General features: G+C 42.8%; 1 non-coding gene across 1 annotated transcript; it reads right to left on the bottom strand.

Moving 5' to 3' along the window:
• Window positions 1-234: 234 nt before the first annotated feature.
• LOC112820478 (U6 spliceosomal RNA) lies at window positions 235-339 on the bottom strand. The gene has a single exon (XR_003207150.1). It is a non-coding gene; the product is annotated as a U6 spliceosomal RNA (small nuclear RNA).
• Between the last annotated feature and the right edge of the window lie 945 nt (window positions 340-1,284).

The raw sequence follows: 1,284 nt of genomic DNA, 5'->3' as shown, positions 1-1,284 counted from the left end.
TTCTTTCTTTCCTTCTTTCTTTCTTTCTTTCTTTCTTTCTTTCTTTCCTTCCTTCCTTCTTTCTTTCTTTCTTTCTTTCTTTCTTTCTTTCTTTCTTTCTTTCCTTCCTTCCTTCCTTCCTTCCTTCCTTCCTTCCTTCCTTCCTTCCTCCTTCCTTCCTTCCTTCCTTCCTTCCTTCCTTCCTTCCTTCCTTTCTTTCTTTCTTTCTTTCTTTCTTTCTTTCTTTCTTTCTTTTTTAACATGGACCGCTTCATGAATTTGCATGTCATCCTTGCATGGGGCCTTGCTCATCTTCTCTGTATCATTCCTGTTTTAGTACGTGTGCTGCCAAAAGAGCACTATGGGACAGTTCTTAACCTCAAGGCACTCCTTACCTGGCAGGGCTACAGACAATAAAATAATTTTTAATCAAAGTGGCAGGTGCAAATTAGGTACAAGACACAGTGTCAGTGGAGGAGAAATGCCTGATTCTGCAGAAATATCAGGTGACATTTCAGACCAGTCTTTGTGCCAGAAATAATTCTAATTATTTTCAACCATTTAATTATCTTCCTGGACACCCAGGTGGATGACATTAACCATCCCTTTGTACCTGAGGTCATAAAACTAATTCCGACTGACAGAATGCAGGCAGATGTGATGTATGACACATCCAGGCTGGCCCATAAAATATGTTGGACACCTGATCCCTTCCTCTCTTCTCCTGTGGCAAGTTGGAGCCCCATACTCGAAACAGCAGCATCCCAAGATGGAAGGCTCTGGATCACTGAGTCATTGTCAGAAGGAGGGTGCCCTACCTGGAAAATCCTCAGTGGATATGGGGAAGGTGGGAAATGAATTTATTTTGTGGAGCCACTGGAATTGGGGGTTGTTTGCAACAACTAGCATGATTTATTGAATGCTTTGGAAAGTGGTATCTTGCAGGAAGTTGCTACTGTAACAAAACTATGTGGCCATTTTCTTAGCAGTTGGGCAGGAGGCGAGGAAGACACATGGCTTGCTGGTGGCAGAACATCGATGCTTTGTATTGACAAAACATGGCAAGATGGCTGTCTGTGGGATCTTAGAAGGCAGACCCCATCCCTGCCGGCTCATAGGAGTCCTTGGAAAATGGAATATTAGAAAGGTGTTTTAATTGGAAGTGGATCTGTTTGGAAAGGCAATACAAGAAAGAGATGAGCTCAGGAAGTAAATGGCTATTTGGTAAGCAGAAAATGAAAGGTAATAGGGTCCAGAAATTCAGGGCCTTGTAGGGTTGCAAAAGGTAACCTGCTTCTAGTCCCC

This window comes from Callorhinus ursinus, unplaced genomic scaffold (genome assembly GCF_003265705.2).
Source record: "Callorhinus ursinus isolate GAN/ISIS: 27379988/994484 unplaced genomic scaffold, GSC_fseal_2.0 scaffold3, whole genome shotgun sequence".
In the NCBI taxonomy this organism is placed as follows: Eukaryota; Metazoa; Chordata; class Mammalia; order Carnivora; family Otariidae; genus Callorhinus; species Callorhinus ursinus.
Note: the sequence above shows the minus strand (reverse complement) of the source record. Positions and strands in the feature narration are given on the sequence as shown.